The 17,878-nt window shown below is 45.5% G+C and overlaps 1 protein-coding gene across 7 annotated transcripts in view; it reads right to left on the bottom strand.

Moving 5' to 3' along the window:
* The window catches only part of ADARB1 (adenosine deaminase RNA specific B1), a 225,200-nt gene that overhangs the window by 118,030 nt on the left and 89,292 nt on the right, over positions 1-17,878 (bottom strand). For 4 of the 7 annotated variants that reach the window (XM_073306982.2, XM_073306976.2, XM_073306979.2 and 1 more), the window contains exon 3: positions 8,655-8,677. The gene's annotated coding sequence lies outside the window, so the exon portion shown is untranslated. Of the gene's footprint in view, positions 1-3,596; positions 3,784-8,619; positions 8,678-17,878 lie in introns of all 7 variants that reach the window. The other 3 variants (XM_073306973.2, XM_073306972.2, XM_073306981.2) reach the window with 2 other exon arrangements.

The following is a 17,878-nucleotide window of genomic DNA, read 5'->3' as shown; positions in this document are numbered from 1 at the left end:
CATAGTTTTCTGATAAGATAAGCTTTGGCCAACTGGTAGCCAACATGTTACCAAAAATGAGCACAAAAATGAATTCATGACTTAAGGAATTGAAAAAGTGTATTTTGATAGCTAGTCGGGCATGCACTTTCAAATGAAGTTTTCTTTTACGGTGCATTCTCTCACTGGCATCTTCAAATTTTCCTAAAACTTTGATAAAAATTATTCGGGCTCAAGTTGAGTGGGTAAACAATCATGCAATCCCCCCCCCCCCCCCCAAGGCTGCAGTCTTGTTCTCCAGAATCTCAGATTTTTTATTATTAATCATGAAGTCTCTAACCCTTATGGTTGAGAAGGAAACTTTCAAACTAAGTGAATGTAACTAACATAGTGATGTCTGCCTGGGTCTGCAGAAAGCCAAAAACCAGTACTAAGAGAAGTGTGAACTTTCCCATTTCTCTCAATGGAGCATTAACTTGCATGCCCAGTGATGACTATTTAAATATGAGCACTTCATTATTTCACTGCTGATCAAAGACTGTAAGAAATGACAGGTTTCAGAGTAGCAGCCGTGTTAGTCTGTATCCGCAAAAAGAAAAGGAGTACTTGTGGCACCTTAGAGACTAACAAATTTATTTGAGCATAAGCTTTCGTGAACTACAGCTCACTTCATCGGATGTATTCAGTGGAAAATACAGTGGGGAGATTTTATATACACAGAGAACATGAAACAATGGGTGTTATCATACAGACTGTAACAAGAGTGATCAGGTAAGGTGAGCTATTACCAGCAGGAGAAGGGGGGAAAAACCTTTTGTAGTGATAATCAAGCTGGGCCATTTCCAACAGTTGACAAGAACGTCTGAGGAACAGTGACGGGGGGAGGAGGGGAATAAGCATGGAGAAATACTTTTACTTTGTGTAATGACCCATCCACTCCCAGTCTTTATTCAAGCCTAAGTTAATTGTATCCAGTTTGCAAATTAATTCCAATTCAGCAGTCTCTCGTTGGAGTCTGTTTTTGAAGTCTTTTTGTTGAAGAATTGCCACTTTTAGGTCTGTTATCGAGTGACCAAAGAGACTGAAGTGTTCTCCAACTGGTTTTTGAATGTTATAATTCTTGATGTCTGATTTGTGTCCATTTATTCTTTTATGTAGAGACTATCCGGTCTGGCTAATGTACATGGCAGAGGGGCATTGCTGGTACATGATGGCATAGATCACATTGGTAGATGTGCAGGTGAACGAGCCTCTGATAGTGTGGCTGATGTTATTAGGCCCTGTGATGGTGTCCCCTGAATAGATATGTGAACGCAGTTGGCAATGGGCTTTGTTGCAAGGATAGGTTCCTGGGTTAGTGGTTCTGTTGTGTGGTTGCTGGTGAGTATTTGCTTCAGGTTGGGGGGCTGTCTGTAATCAAGGACTGGCCTGTCTCCCAAGATCTGTGAGAGTGATGGGTCGTTCTTCAGGATAGGTTGTAGATCCTTGATGATGCGTTGGAGAGGTTTTAGTTGGGGGCTGAAGGGGACGGCTAGTGGCGTTCTGTTTTCTTTGTTGGGCCTGTCCTGTAGAAGGTGACTTCTGGGTACTCTCCTGGCTCTGTCAATTTGTTTCTTCACTTCAGCAGGTGAGTATTGTAGTTGTAAGAATGCTTGATAGAGATCTTGTAGGTGTTTGTCTCTGTCTGAGGGGTTGGAGCAAATGTGGTTGTATCATAGAGCTTGGCTGTAGACAATGGACAATACAACCCTCCTCCCCCCGCCCCGTTCCTCAGACATTCTTGTCAACTGCTGGAAATGGCCCACCTTGATTATCACTACAAAAGGTTCCCCCCCCCCCCGCTCTCCTGCTCGTAATACCTCACCTTACCTGATCACTCTCATTACAGTGTAACAGCCATTGTTTCATGTTCTCTGTGTATATAAAATCTCCCCACTGTATTTTCCACTGAATGCATCCAATGAAGTGAGTTGTAGCTCACGAAAGCTTATGCTCAAATAAATGTGTTAGTCTCTAAGGTGCCACAAGTACTCCTTTTCTTTTTGTAAGAAATGAGAGGAACAATCTACTCTAAGAGTTCTCATTTTGGTGCAACACACGGATGATGCATGGGAAGCAACCACCACACTCCCAACTAAATCCTACAGCCAAAACACTAGAGGAGCCCAGAAGGACATCTGAGTCCCCATCAAGAAGTCAAGTCACAGAACACAGAAAGACATCCAAGACACCCTCTAAAATGACCAGGTCCATTCCAGTACAAAGTGAGTAGTCGGAGTAGTTATCAATGGTTTGCTGTCAAACTGCAAGAGCGCAGCTACTGTCGTCCTGCAGAGGTCAGTCCTGGGTCCAGTACTAGTCAATAATTTCGTTAATTACTTGGATAATGGAGCAGAGAGTATGCTTATAAAATGTGCAGAGGACACCAAGCTGAGAGGGGATGCAAGCATTTTGGAGAATAGGATTAGAATTCAAAATGACCTTGACAAATAAGAGAATTAGTCTCAAATCATCATGATGAAATTCAATAGCAATAAGTGCAAAGTACTACACTTAGAAAGGAAAAAATCAAATGCACAACTACAAAATGGGGACTAACTGCTAGGTGCTGCTGAAAGGGATCTGAGCGTTATGGTGCACCACAAATTGAATATGAGCCAACAATATACTGCAGTTGTGAAAAGGCTAATATTCTGAGGTGTATTAACGGAATTGTTGTATGTAAGATATGGGGGGTCCTGCGCTACTTGGCAATGGTGAGGCCTCAGCTGGAGTACTGTGTCCAGTTCTGGATGCCACACTTTAGCAAACATGAGGACAAGCTGAAGAGAGTCCAGAGGAGAGCAACAAAATGGTAAGAGATTTAGAAAACCTGACTTATGAGCAAAGGTGAAAAAAAAAACTAAGCATGTTAAGTCCTGAGAAAAGAAGACAGAAGAGGGACTTGGTAAGTCTTCGGCTACGTTGACAGCCATTACAAAAAGGATGGTGATCCATCGTTCTTGTCTATCTTTAATGGACATGGAGAAGGAATAGGCTTAATCTGCAGAAAGATTTAGGTTAGATATTAGGCAAAAGCTTCCCAACTATAAGGGCAGTTAAGCACAGGAATAGGTTTCCAAGGGAGGTTGTAGAATTCCCATCATTGGAGGCTTTTAAGGACAGGTTGGACAAACACCTGTCAGGGATGGTCTAGGTTTACTAGGTCCTGACTCAGTGCAGGGGGCTGGACTTGATGACTTCTCAAGGTCCCTCCCAGCCCTACATTTCTATGATTGTAGGGCAGCAGAGGCCTGGTCTTCTCTGGTGGTAAGATAGGGACGGGTAGTTTTCTTTCTGACTGCAGGGGCTGCTGCTTCCCCCTCTGCTAAATGCAGCCTGCAGGCTCAGGCAGACATCATGCATTGGTTACATTCCATTTACATTCTCAAGTTTTTTTCTGCACAGTCTTGAGGACTAGAAACACTCCCATGTCCCTTATTTAAAAAAAGTAGGGGGATGTGTTACTCAGAATAGGAAAAATATATTTACCTTCTTATAACTCAAAAGGGTTAACTTAATTTTCTCATACACTGAACAACAACAATCAATTTAAAAGTATGTCAGTAGTCGCTTACCTGGAGAGCAAGGAAGATAGCTAAAGTCTGTATGGACCTGAGGAGGATTAAACCATTCAGAAATGCGGAAGAGGAAAAACTATTTAGGAGAATGGGAATTCCTGCTTCAATTCACAGAAGATGGATACTATTTGTTAACAGTGTTTGGGAGACCCTCTTCTCCTAAAATGATCACAGCAATGGGAATCTGGAAAAGAAAAGAAGTTACTCACCTTGTGCAGTAACAATGGTTCTTTGAGATGTGCGTCTACTGTTGGTGTATCTGCACCCCTGCTCCTCTCATTGGAGATTTTAGGTTGCAGTGTCCGTTTGGCCCGTGCATGTGCCCTCATGGTTTCCCTCGAGGCGATCTAGCGCTGCATGGGTGAATCTCAGTTCCTTCTCTACCACAGAGACCCTTATCGGGAACTCCGAAGTAGAGGGGAGGAGGGAGGGCTATGGAGCACTCATAGGGACACATCTCGTAGAACAATCGTTACTGCATAAGTGAGTAACTTCTTCAAGTAGTGTTCCTATGGTTGCTTCACTGTAGGTGACTTCACAGCAGCATCTTTTATGGAGGACTGCGGCTTCGGAGTGGGGTCTATTATTGAAGACAGTACTATGGAGCCGAAGATGGCATTAGAGGCTGAGTCTCCAGTGATCTCATGGGCAGAGGCCCAGGTCGCTGCTCTGCAAATTTCCAAGATGGGAACATTTTTAAGAAACACCACTAAGCTAGAAACTGATCTTGTGGAGTGCGTGCAGGTTCCCAACAGGAGCAGCAGATTGTGCACCTGGTAACAGTGATTAATAAATACTACCAGAGACCCATTTGGAGAGGTTTTGAGCCAACATTGCAGAATCTTTGGATCTTTCTGCGAATGAAAGGAAGAGTTTAGGAGACTTCCGAAGTCCTTAGTCTTGTCCAAATAAAATGCTAGGGTTCTTCTTACATCTAGCGTATATAGAATTGCCTCCCTGTTGTTATGATGAGGTTTTTGGAAAAAATGGGAAGATGGATTAGTTGATTCATATGAAAGGTGGGGAGCCTACTTTATGGAGAAACTTGGGATTTGGCCTCAATGTGACTTTGTCTTTAAAAAAGACCATGAAGGGCAGGTATGCCATCAGGGACACTATTTCTCCTATCAACCTGAGGTAATGGCAACTAGAAATGCTTTCCTGGGCTCTGAGCTTGCAAGCTTGTCCCCCTCCCAGCCACGGGGGGAGGGAAAGGGGAAAATAGTGTTCACCACCTCCTTCCTGTAAGTGGCTGCCCCACACCATGGGGAGTAGAGAGTGAGGGTGGGGACAGGCAGCCCAGATGTGCCTACATTTAAGGTGCAATATAGGCACAGTACAGTACAGTATTTGCTGGTTTGTTTTGTTGGTGGTCGGGTTTTTTGGTCTCCGCTGCTGCCTGATAGCTTACTTCCAGTTCCCCATGGTGTCCGGTTGACCAGTCAGTCCGTAACTCTGGTGTTCGTATCTTTGAGGTTCTATTGCATAATTATTCTTATGACACAGAAAAAGGAAGAGAAGTACCTACTCCATTCGAGGCCAAAGGTGGTTGAGAAGGAACTGAGGGCAATTCACCTGCACAGTACTAGATAACCTCGAGGCAAACCATGCGGGAGGGAGGGCACATGAGCAGGCCAAATGGATGCCGCTACCTAAAATTTCCAATTAGAGGAGCAGGGGCACAGATGCACCTACAGTGGAGCACCCATCGGGACATTACACAAAGAACAAGAACTTAGCAGAAAAAAGGACCCAGCCCTTCTGTCCACATGAGAAAACAGTACCATTTTATTTGGGAGAGAAGAGAGCCCCCTTTCTTCTCAGCTCCTGCATTTTCTTTTCCTTTCTCCACTCTGCTCTCAGTGATATGAACTGCAGACAAAGTCTCTGAGAGCTCAAGACTACGTCAAGCTGGCTCCACCCCAGCCTCAGGCCTCCCTCCCTCCTGAAGGCTCAGCTCTACCTCGGAGAGACAACTCAGTCCCATCCACAGCTTTCAGGCTTGTCTCTGCACATATGACAGTGAAACACTAGCAGAAAGTTTGAATTTCTCTAAAATCTCTGAAAAGTTGATTTTACCGTTCTACATAGAAAAAGGGCAACTTCACACGAAAGCTGAGAGGCCCATAAAGATTATATAGCCTTATACATCACCACTAATAATAGAGACTCTGGAAATGGAACTTAAGTTTGACAAATCTGTTGTTTCATGAACCAAAATATAATCTTACTCCCCCACAACTGTATTCACTCTGCAACACTAAATGGAACAAACAGCCATGATTTATTTTAGTCGGTAAATATAAAACTGATTATTTATTTGTAGTTACAGTCACACGCAGAGGACCCATTGTGTAAATTACTGTAAAAACACAAAGTAATAGACAGTTGTGCCCTAAACATCTTCTCAGGCAGTTTAAGCTAAACCCACAGAGGACTTCAAATACCACAAGAGAGATACTAAATATTGCTGTATTCAATGAGGAGCTAGTGCAAAGAGGGAGATACATTGCATGGTCTGCTGCATTCTGTCCCAACTGGCATGTTTGCAGGGCTGTTGGCTTCATTTTTAACTAGGAGTTACAAAACCATAATCTTTAGTAACATTTACCAGATTGGGTATCCTTATTAGCCTTTCCTTTGGTTAGTAAATATATATATATTGTACAGTCTTGAAAGAACTACTGTAATCTTGCATATTTATTGTTTGACTTGCCCCTAAGTTCAAGGAGTTAGATTGCCCAATGCTCCAACCAAAATCAGACCAGACAAAGGCAAATCTAGAGTGCTCAATTTGAAAGCGCTTTGCAAACAGTTAAAGCCTCTAGCACATCTCTCTGCTTCTCAGCTGCAGACTTGAAGCCCACACAATCAGAGCACTCAACTAGGAAATTGGGGAATGCCCTTACTCCACGCAACGGCAGCAAGGTTGGAGTTTTGTTACACAATGTACACAACCCTTCCATCTTGTAAGCATGAGCCATGACAAATCAGCAGAAAAAGGCCAAACAGCTAAGGCAGTCACACCCCAGGGCTAAAGTTTTGACCTGCTAAGGAACCATAATAGTGCAGATAATAAACAAACAATTAACCCTTACCCAATCAGAAAAAAGTAAAATACCTAACTAGGGAAAAAACAAACTGATTAAGAAACAGGCAATAAAACTGTCAAGACACACATTTAACTGTAGTAAGGCAGCCCTCTTTCTCTTCTTGCTATGCGTTTCAGAAAAGGGTCTCCCATCTCTTGGGGACCTTCCCATGGACCCTAACAATGCCACCACTGATTTTGTTGCTTTCTTCCCTGTGTAGGCAGTTCAGAGCCCACCTACAGGATTACTCCCATACAACCCCTTTTGCCTTTATTTCTAAGCAAATTTACTGAACCCAAGCCACTGCCTCTTCCGCCCTTAGACAAACTGCCGCCGGACAGTGGCCTCCTTCTCTATTCTGTAGAGATGTGGGCTTGAATTCTCAACTTCCTGGTGCAACAGGTGGTTTCTTGAATTCTCAGTTGTGTTTCTCCTGGGTTCTCATCCCTTAGGTTTCTATCCCATCCTTTAGCCCAGTGATCCCAATAAGCCCTCTGCCCTCCAGATCAGACTTCTTGATGCTTTTCAAACAAATCAACCTGCCTATTCCTTCTCAAAAATGGGACTAGGTGTTCTCCTCCCGGTATGTCCACATCCAAAACTGGACAGGTGAGTTATATCCTATCCTATACCTGCACTGCCCAGCCAAGTTGATCCTAAGGAAGAAATTCTGTATCAAAACTTCCAGATCCATCTTCCAGTACTTTCAGCAGGGCATCTTTCCTGAAGAATGCTTACCCTCATCACAATACTTGCATTTTACACTGGAAAGTTCTCATTTTTATTCTGAAACCCCCACCGCCCTGCCCCTTGACCTGTCTTTTACCTAAAAGCTTTTACCTAAAACTGGGAGCCAAAATTGGGTTACTGCTCCGCAGCCATCCTCTTCTGAATCTGGTTCTTGGACATCACAGAACTAGCAATATATAAAACCTTGATTTCTGCCCCTTTCTCCTAGGATCCAGGGCCAAACACCCACACAAATCTGCTCAACCTAAGAGGCTGGAAATTGAGTCAAGTTTCTTCATAGCAGAGAATCTTCTCCTATGAGGTTGAATGTTTCCTGCTTAAGCATACAGATAACAGAGTTTGCTCTCATTTGCTTTATAGTAGCACCAATCTAGCTCCTTTGCACAAGACACTGAAAGTACATGTGGTAAGAGACAGTTCCTACTTCGATGAGTTCACAGACTAACACACAAGACAGACAAAAGGCAGGAAGTAATATCCCCATATTATAGATGGAAACTGAGAGACACAGTAAACGACTTGCTCAGGGTCATACAGAAAATCTAAACACAGATTCAGAAATTTAGTCCAAGTCTTGTAGGTCCCATTCCAGTGCCTTAACCTTATACTTAGTGAGGCGGGTTTTTCTCCCCCACAACAGAAGATTTCATTAGACAGCGGTAGTGACCATAAAGGAATGATACAGCAAAATATTTCGTAAATCACCCTTTGCCCAAAATTGAATGATTTATATTTAATAGCTGCTCTCTTCTAGAGATCTTTTCTAGCACAAGAATAATTTTTTTCACTCAAGTTGTCAATTACTCAATTTCAACATTATACTTCTCTTACTCATATCACTTACAAGACAATCTTACATCCAGATCTGTAGCTACTACTGAGGACATGTACTATACTAGTACAAAGAAAACTTTGAATATGTTACTGTTGTTATCCATTGTTGAAAAAAGTTTATATATATACATATAAAGATTCTTCTGCCCTGTGTCTTCAGGTGCAACTGCAACTGTTCTCCTCAATAACAGACTGTTTGTAAAAGTCGTACTTCTTGAATAAAAAAATAAAACTGAAAACTAGACTAAAAATCCTCTTTACGCAAAGCAGTAATAAGTTTAGAAAAAAGGAATATTGAATCTATATTTAATACTAATCTTATGGTAAAGTACTAGAATACTCACTTTTGCCATCTGTAAAATAGGATAATATTACTGACCTCTTTGTAAAGCACTCTGAGATCTATGAAAGAAAAGCAAAAAAGAAAAGGTGGTGTTATTCAAGCAAGAACATAGGGGGGCATGGATCAGCATCTCCCCATCAGTACCCAGCATGCACCGGGGAAGCTAATGATCCAACCAGCAGACCAAATTCGGTGATTAATCCTGATTATGCACAACATGCCTCAGGTGGTACAAGCTCTAAGAAGCAGCAAGAACATACATTACAATCCTTGGTTCTAAATCGGGTTTCATTTTACTGTCAGTATCAAAATGTACTGGGTTAGATTCTTACATCATTTACAGTAACACTGAAGTTAGTCTGGATTTACACAAGTGTAACTAAGATCAAAATATGGCCTACTGAATTTTCTTCCCTAACACAACAATGTATATGTTGGGCCGGAGTCTCAATAGGTGTAAATGGACATCACGCCACAGGCTTCCCCAACTGACAACCCAGCCTGTTATTGACCTGCATTATTTGAGGAGGAAGAACACACAGTAAATCTTCCCAACACCATATTTTTTTTTCTTTATTGAAAGTCTGAGTAATTTAAAAATCTATCAGCATAGCAAAACAAACGGTACCCTAATTATGTTAAATTTGTGTGCCATGAACTGCAGATTACATCTAATTGTTCATCAGCTCTCTTGTTGTATGTTAATTTATTTCAGATCCACTTCTCAGAAGAGTTCCCATAATTTAGGTTATTTCCTAAATTTGTATCTTTACTACAACCTGGCTCCTGCGTACATTTACATTGCCTCATTTTGGCTTAGGAGAAGGTGAGGAAAAAAAAACAGTTACCTTCTCGTAACTGTTCTTCGAAATGTGCTGCTCATGTCCATTCCAGTTAGGTGTGTGCACACTGCATGCACAGTCATTGAAAGGTTTTTCCCCTAGCAGCACCCGTTGGGTCAGCTGTGGAGCCCCCTGGAGTTGCGCCTTCATGGCGGTGAAGATAGGACCCTGCCAACTCACTGCCTTTTCAGTTTCTTCTTGCCGGCTACTCCGACAGAGGGGAAGGCAGGTGTGTCTTGGAATGGACATGAGAAACACATCTCGAAGAGCAACAGTTACGAGAAGGTGAGTAACCATTTTTTCTTCTTCGAGTGCTTGTTCATGTCCACTCCCATCAGGTGACTCCCAAGCCCTAACTAGGAGGTGGGATCGGAGTTTATGGAATTACAGATTGAAGCACCACTCTGCTGAATACCACATCGTCCCTGGCATGCTGGGTAATAGCATAGTGAGAGGTGAAAGAGAGAACCATTCTGCAAATCTTCTGAATCAGTACCTGGACCAGGAACGCTACCAAGGAGGCCTGCACTCTTGTGGAATATGCAGTTAGTACAGGGGCTGGTACTTTTGCCAGATCATAGCATGCTCGGATACAGGACGTGAGCCATGATGAAATTCTCTGTGACAACACCAGGAAGCCTTTCATTCTATCTGCAACTGCCACAAACAACTGGTTCGACTTACAGAACGGCTTCATGCATTCAATGTAAAAGACCAGTGCTCGTCAAACATCCAAGGAGTGTAGTCTTTGTTCCCAACTATCTGCGTGAGGCTTAGGGTAAAAGACCAGTAGAAAAATGTCCTAATTGGCATGGAATTGGGAGACAACCTTTGGAAGGAAGGTCAGATGAGGCCTAAGTTGCACCTTGTCCTTATAAAAAAACATATAAGGAGGGATGGGGCCCTAAGCTCAGTCACTCTCTTTGCTGATGTTATGGAGACCAGAAATGACACCTTCCATGATAGGTAGAGCAATGAACAAGTCACTAGGGGCTTGAAGGGCAGGGGGGAGGGCATTCGTCTGGACAGGACCAGATTACGGTCCTGAATTGGGATTGGTTGTCTAACCTGCGGGTATAGTCTGTCAAGACCTTTCAGAAAACGACTGCCCATGAGGTTGGCAAAGACTGAACGGCCAGCCGCTCATGGATGAAATGCCAAAATGGCCACCAGGTGGACCTTGAGAGATGATACCAAGAGGCCCTACTGTTTCAAATGTAGTAGGTAGTCTAAAATGAAAAGTATAGGTGCCAGCATCAGGAGAGCGTGAACTTGAGAACACCAGGTTGAGAATCTTTTCCACTTGGCTAGGTAGGTGGCCTTGGTGGAAGGTTTCCTACTGCCAGGTAGGACCTCCCTAACAGCCTCAGAGCACATTAGCTCTGTCGGGATTAACCAAGAAACTTGTAAGCGGTGAGGTGAAGAGACTTGAGGCTGCGATGATGAAGGCGGCTGCGGTCTGGGAAGCAGGGGCAATGAGATTGGGGTGTCCACCAATAGCTCCAGGAGCATGGCATTCCAGTGCTGGTGAGGCCAGGCTGGTGCTATCAGAATGACCACAGCCCTTTCCCAGCAGATCTTGAGCAGAACCTTGTGGATGAGTGGAAACGTCAGGAAGGGAGGAGGAACGCATCCACAAGGGAGCCCAGACTATCATTCTGGAAGGAACAGAACTGTAGGCATTTTCTGTTGCTCTTTGTGGCGAACAAGTTGATTCGGGGAACGCCCCAACTTTGAAAAATATTGTTCACCAAGTCCAGGCAAATAGACTACTCGTGATTGTGAAAGGATCTGCTGAGATAGTCCGCCAACTCGTTCTGAGAACCTGGGAGATAGGATGCTTCCAGGTGAATTGAGTGGGCTATGCAGAAGTCCCATAGCTTGAGGGCTTCCCGACACAGGGGGGAGGAATGAGCTCTACCCTGCTTGTTTATATAAAACATTGCAGTTGTGTTGTCTGTCATCACCTCTGCGCATTTCCCTTAGAAGTGGGCCTGGAAGGTCTGGCATGCCAGGCAGACCACTCTCAGCTCCTTGACATTGATGTGGAGTGAGAGTTCATCTTGGGAACAGAAACCTCGAGTCTGAAGGTCTCCCAGGTGAGCACCCCACCCCAATGCTTATGCATCTGTCACTAGAGACAGGGAGGGCTGGGGCTTGGCAAAGGGGACTCCCGCGCGTACCTTCTGTGGGTTGAGCCACCAGTGGAAAGATTCAAGAACTGACACTGGGATGGTGACCATCTTGTCCAAACTATCACACCCTGGCCAATAGGCTGATGTCAGCCAGGCCTGGAGAGGTCTGAGCCTCAGCCTTGCATGCTGTACCACATACGTACACGCTGCCATGTGACCAAGGAGTTTCAAGCAATTCCTCGCTGTGGTGGTGGGGTACTGCTTGAATCTTTGTATGTTGTCGGTCATTTTGACCCGAGTCTCACACTGCTCCAATAAACTCTATCCTCTGCATAGGGGATAGGGTTGATTTGTGCTCGTTGAGAAGGAGACCCAGCCTGCCTAAGGTAGATCTTACCAAATTGACATGGAGTTCCACTTGATCGGCCCCTGAGCAGCCAGTTGCCGAGGTACAGAAATACCTGCACCTGCCTTCATTGCAGGAGGCAGCTATGACTGCAATGCATTTGGTAAACACTTGAGGGGCCACTGACAGACCAAAAGAGCACTGCAAATTGGTAATGGTTGTAGTCGACCACAAACCTGAGAAAACGTCTGTGGGCTGGAATTAGAGAGATGTGGAAGTACGCATCCTTGAGGTCGAGGATGGGTATCAGTCTACCAGATCCAGAGGTGGAATGATTACATTTAGAGAGACCACGTGGAAGCTCAACTTCTTCATGAATCTGATGAGACCTTCCAGACAGAGGATGGGTCTGAGAGCCCCTTTGGCTTTGGGGATTAGGGGAGGGGAACTGGGAGAGAAGAGGTGGGCAGGAGGCGGAGCGGGGGCAAGAACAGGTGGGGTGGGGTGGGGCCTGGCGGGAAGGGGTGGATTGGGGACAGAGCCTGGGGTTGAGCACCCCCCAGCACTTTGGAAAGTCGGCGCCTGTGCCTGATGCGCTCTACTATTGATAGGGGGTGGCCCAGAGGATGAAGACCCCGCTACCGCTTCGTCCAGTGAGGACAACAAAGTAGCCAGAGGCGATACCGGGCCCTCTTGGCCTCCGGCTCCCTCGATTCGTCCTGCTCGGTGCTGTGCTTCTTGGCGCTGACTGCGGCCTCGGTGCCAGTCGTGGACCCAGGACCTGGACAAGGCTCCGTGCCGTTCACCTAAGCTGTTTCAGAGCCCTGAGGGGTGGGATGGTCCCTGGCTGGCAGGGGCACACGTCCTTCCGATACCTCAAACTGGGAACCTTTAGAGTGCGTGCCCTGGACCAATGGTAGGCCCATGGGGGTCCAGAATGGTCATGGTGCAGGCCCCTGCCACGGCACCATCCTCGCATCCTGCCTGTGTCTGCGCCGCAAATAGCAGGACTCCATCTCTAAGTCTGATGACTGGGACATAGAGCTCTAAGACTAGGGTAACCAGATATCCTGATTTCATAGGGACAGTCCCGATATTTGGGGCCTTTTCTTATACAGAGGCTTATTACCTCCAACCCCCATCCCGATTTTTCACACTTGCTATCTAGTCACCCTAGCGAAGACCACAGCGGTGCCGAGTGGGACGGTGCCAGAGAACACTGCCATGGGGTGTGGTGCTGCGAGGACAGTGTTGGGGAACGATGCCGCAGGGATTGGTGCCATGGGGACAGCGAGCAGCGCCTCATCATTGCGGTCTTGCCTCTGGACGGTGCTGCGCATTGCAGCGCTAGAGGTTTATCCTGGCTGACGGGACTGTGGAGCCATCATGGCAATCAAGTCCCTGGCCACTTCAAATGTGTCTGGGGTGGAAGGCAGCTCCAGCTTCTCCCCTGGCACTCTCAAGCAGGGGAGTCCAACGGCACTGGACTCGACAGACCCCCCTTGCAAGTCCAAAAGGTGCCGGCTCCTGCAAGACTGGCGCTGAGTGCCCATGCATGGGATGCACCCTGGTGGCACTGTCCAACCTGGCTGCTCTAGATGTTGGCGAACGCCCTCTGTCCACCTTCTTGTGCCACTTATGTGGCACCAGAGAATGCGAGCAGTGCTGTGCTGTCTACGCATGCTTCAGCGCCAGGGAGTGTTCGTGCTGAGGATCTCTATGGCCGGAGTCCTTCAAAGAAGCATAGAATATCAGGGTTGGAAGGGACCTCAGGAGGTCATCTAGTCCAACCCCCTGCTCGAAGCAGGACCAATCCCCAATTAAATCATCCCAGCCAGGGCTTTGTCAGCCTGACCTTAAAAACTTCTAAGGAAGGAGATTCCACCACCTCCCTAGGTAATGCATTCCAGTGCTTCACCACCCTCCTAGTGAAAAGGTTTTTCCTAATATCCAACCTAAACGTCCCCCACTGCAACTTGAGACCATTACTCCTTGTTCTGTCATCTGGTACCACCGAGAACAGCTGAGCTCCACCCTCTTTGGAACCCCCTTTCAGGTAGTTGAAAGCAGCTATCAAATCCCCCCTCATTCTTCTCTTCTGCAGACTAAACAATCCCAGTTCCCTCAGCCTCTCCTCATAAGTCATGTGTTCCAGTCCCCTAATCATTTTTATTGCCCTCCGCTGGAATGGAGGCCGGAGCACTCTGCACAGAGGTGCTTGGTGCTGGCTCCTGCCAGCCTGGAGCCATCTGGGGATGGAGGGCTGCTTCCATCAGGATCTGCTTCAGCCTGAAGTCCCATTCTTTTTTTGTCCATGGGTGGAACCCTTTACAGGTCTTGAACCAATCTGTTTGATGCACCTCCCCCAGGCACTTGAGGCAATAGTTGTGGGGGTTGCCCATTGGCATGGGCTTGTGGCAGGTTCCACAGGGTTTAAACCCTTGGAATTGAGGCATGCCCTGAACCCCAAGAGGGGAGACAAACTGGGGTGGGGGAAGGCCTCCCACACCTAGCTAACTAACTAAGTAACTTACACTAACTAAACTATTTACAGAAAGCTCAATTACAATCACTAGGGGAAGCATTTGCTAAGGCAAGCGACCACAGTTCCAACAACTGTCACTGGTGGTAAGAAGGAACTGAAGAGACAGCAGGTCAGCAGGGTCCTATATTCACCGCCATGAAGGTGTCACTCTAGGGGGCTCCACAGCTGACCCGATGAGGGCTGCTAGGGGTAAAACCTTCCAACGACTGTGCACACACACCTAATTGGAATCGACATGAACAAGCACTCGAAGAAGAATAAGAACAGGCCCTATGTACAGTTTTCACAAGATCAAGAGATCTGTAATAAGATACATAAGATTTACTGCTTGAGATGTCACTTTATACAAAGACTAACTTAACTTTAGTTTAAATATTAAGTACATAACATAAATTAAGCTCTATTTGTTTTGCTTAACAGTATACATCAAGTTTCTAAATTCCAATGAAAGTACTTGTACAACATTTTCTTATCTCCAGTTTCCAGTTAGACAAAAGTTTTATTGTTGCTTATGCCATTACATAAGGTAAATTAAGCTTTTATCACAGTTACCATTATAAGCCTTATTGTTCACATTTTCTCAAATATTCAAATAAATTCTTTTGGGGCTGAAATTTGGAAGGGTGCCTCTGGGGCCAAAGCCGAATGTGTAAAACTTCCGTGATATCAAATAGAATAGGAGGTGCTAGAACAGTGGTTCTCAACTCTGGTCCACCGCTTGTTCAGGGAAAGCCCCTGGCGGGTCGGGCAGGTTTGTTTACCTGCCGCTTCTGCAGGTTCGGCCGATGGCAGCTCCCACTGGCCGCGGTTTGCTGTTCCAGGCCAATGGGGGATGCGGGAAGCGGCGTGGGCCGAGGGATGTGCTGGCTGCCCTTCCTGCAGCCCCCATTGGCCTGGAGTGGCGAACCGTGGCCAGTGGAAGCAGCGATCGACCAAACCTGTGGACACAGCAGGTAAACAAACCAGGCCGGCGCACCAGGGGCTTTCTCTGAACAAGTGGTGGACCAGAGTTGAGAAACACTGTGCTGGAGCTACGGTTCAGCTATGGTTCCACAGTATTTCAGCAGGTATTGTTTGAAAAATATGAATTTGTTTTACTTAAGCTTAACACAGTATTTGGAGTGCAGACTTGAAACATAGATAAGTGGAGAACCCTGACCCCACAGTAGTGCCATTCATTGAGTTTAGGCGCAACTCAAGAATGGGGGGAATAGTTGGGGAGCAGGCTGGAAAGACAGCTATGCTTGACAGCCGAAGTATCGCCTGGCTTGTGAGAGGTCCTCAAGCTTCTCAGAGATCACTAGCTAAAGCATGTCACCTAAAAAGAATGACAAATACCTCAGGACAGAAGGATTTAAACACTCAGCCAGCTCTTCGTGTTATAGCATTAATGAGGTTTATATAGTCCTATATCATCCAGTTTACTTCTCTCTTTCCTGGATTGGAAATTACACACACACAGCATAAATAAGGCCTGTGGGTTGGTATGCAGAAGAGCAGGGAATGACAAAACACACAAATAATCAGGATGGGGTCAAATATTGATATTGATATTGATAAAGTCCTGACTACATAATCCTCTTAAATGCATGTCAAATAATCCCTCCTATTAGACCTGTCTCCCCTTCTCTATCTGTTTTCCTAGATCTCTTCCCATCCTTTCTCATTACTTCCCCTTATCTATTTGTATTACAGTAGCATCTCAAGGTCCCAACTGAGACAAGACAATGGCTGGGATGAGAAAAGAACCACAGACTGGTAAAGTAACTTGTGTAAATTCACACAGCAGGTCAGTGACTGAGCTAGAAGTAGAATCCAGGTCCCCCAAATCCCAGTCCAGTGTCCAATACATTAAACCACTCTCATTTTTCCCCTAGTTCACTACCCAGATTTCATCGCGCCCTTACATAGCTGGCAACACATGGAAGTTTGCCAGGGCAGTTATCTTCATAAGGGACTGACTTGGGTCCCTTGACTGTTCTATGTGCATTCTGGCAGTTTCTGAATTACTTTCTTTTTAGGTGAGAAAAACCACCCAGAACTCACCTTGCTGACTACTGTTTTCAGGTAGAGTTTAGGTCCTTTCACTTATAAAGCCCTAAATGGCTTGGAATCTACCTAACACAGACTGCCTCTCTCCATTGCTGCAACACTGTTAGCATGGGTGTTCAAGCTCCTACAGTTAGGAGAGAGGTGCTGGCAGGCCATTCTCTTTGGGACCTGAACATTGGAATTCATTCCACATTCTCCTTTGTCCAAAACAGTCCAAATCCACTGACTTTGGGGAAACATTCTATGACAGGTTGTGGGTTATGTCTGTCACAAACTGAATTCCATTTTGTTTGGTGAATGCCATTTTCAATTATACCCTTCACCTTGCACTGTAACCTCCATCTTGGGTTAAGACATCCAGGTGGTGTCGAAAGCCAGTCAAATCTTGACAGGGTCTATTCTGGATGTTGTGTGCTCACGGTAGGGGATGGGACACTTGACAAGTACCAACAATGAGATAGCTAACAAGGACCAGCAACAATGAAGGACTCTTTTCTACTGGAACACTGGGTGTTCTCCTAGCAGTGCCATTGCCTTTGAATGGCTCAACGACCAATGCAATTCCTTGGGACAATGGACTCTACACAGAAGCTGAAGGAGGCACACCTGGAGCACACCCCAACCCTAGCCAAAGCACATAAACAATAACTGGGGATGGAACACAGAATGCCAACTCCGCAGAGAGCACAGATGCTAAATTGATGCCCCAATTTAAGGAAGGAGGGTATTAAAGCCCATCGCTTCACCTTTGATAAGAGGCTTGAGAAGGCTTTTCACTCAAATCTGAATTTCTTTGCAGATTAGCTCCCTCTTCTAATCCCATTACTGGTAGAAAAAACCACAGGGGCCTATAGCCAAATGGAAGGTACAGACTGTGGGGATTATGAGCAATATAGAGTTTATTCATAGATTTTAAGGCCAAAATGGGCCACTGAAGTCATCTAGTCTAACTTCCTGCATAACATAGGCTGTAGGACATCCCTGAATTAATTCCTGTTTGAACTAGAGCATATCTTTTAGAAAAAAAATCCAATCTTGATTTTGAAACTGCAAGTGATGAAGATTCGACCACAACCCTAGGTAATTAATTCCAGTGGTTAATTCCCCTCACTGTTAAAAATGTGTACGTTATTTCCAGTCTGAATTTGCCCTGCTTCTACTTCCCACCATTGGATCTTGTTATACCTTTGTCCACTAGACCAGTGATTTCAACCTGTGGTCCACGGATCTCTGAGGGCCTGCAGACTATGTCTAAGGGGCCCATGGAAGGTTGTTGTTACCATAGAACAGTCATTTTGAACCTATGAGCTGTGGAACCCTGGGGTCCTCAGACAATGCCT

This window comes from Lepidochelys kempii, chromosome 11 (assembly GCF_965140285.1).
Source record: "Lepidochelys kempii isolate rLepKem1 chromosome 11, rLepKem1.hap1, whole genome shotgun sequence".
NCBI classification, from domain to species: domain Eukaryota; kingdom Metazoa; phylum Chordata; order Testudines; family Cheloniidae; genus Lepidochelys; species Lepidochelys kempii.
This window is presented reverse-complemented; position numbering and strand designations above follow the sequence as displayed.